Source organism: Sceloporus undulatus, chromosome 2, assembly GCF_019175285.1.
Source record: "Sceloporus undulatus isolate JIND9_A2432 ecotype Alabama chromosome 2, SceUnd_v1.1, whole genome shotgun sequence".
NCBI lineage: Eukaryota > Metazoa > Chordata > Lepidosauria > Squamata > Phrynosomatidae > Sceloporus > Sceloporus undulatus.
Genome location: NC_056523.1, coordinates 15,373,072 through 15,373,962, shown reverse-complemented (window position 1 = coordinate 15,373,962; position 891 = coordinate 15,373,072).

The following is an 891-nucleotide window of genomic DNA, read 5'->3' as shown; positions in this document are numbered from 1 at the left end:
CTGACTCAAAATGTCCCATTCCTGTATACTTTCATTCGCTCTAGATATTAAAATGTTGATATGTTTTATGTCTAACTTCCCCTAATTACTTCTCACGTTCCACATTTCTATAATATCTGTTGTTCAGTTTTGGACTTCCACCCCTGAGCACATCAACAGCTGACTGTCCTTTCAGTTACAGCGCTATTCATAATAGTCCTCTGCTCTTCCCCAGTAGCTCACTCAGTGCCTTCCAACCTGGGGCAGTCCCATCTTCTGGCACTATCTCTTGTTTCATTTTGGATTGTATGATCATGAGTTGTTTTTGACACGAAAGACATTCAAAAGGGGTTCATTGTGCCTCCTCCTGCACAGTATAATGCGCCCCCACCATACCTGGGCTTGTCATAAGTGGACTTGATATTACGCAGACGACAAGCTCCCGTTTAATCAATGGTGTGCATGCCTGGGGTGTGCGCCCGGTGTGGTGCACATAAAAACAACCACCATTGAAAACAATGGGACTTGAGATCCTGTGGTGGTGGTGGGGAGATGGGGACGAATCCACCATGTAAATCAAGGGTCCACTATACTAATAAGTGTTAGGTATGGCACTGCTGTCATTGGAGATTATTGCACTGCCAATTCCCACCAGGATAAATGCAGTTTCCTGTTCTTGAAAAGCTGGGAGAGAAGCCCGGATTGGATATGAGCTGCCTACTGCCAGCCACGGGGCTGTCTGATACGATCCGTCTGTTACAACCTGTGTGTATCCCGGTGGGAATTGGCATTGTAATAATCTCCATTGTTTCTGAGATGTCCTCCGCCAATGTCACTCCCACCTCAATACTGATCCAGTAGCTATTTGGCACATTTAGTCTGTCTGGCTCTTCAAGTAACTAAATACTCAAA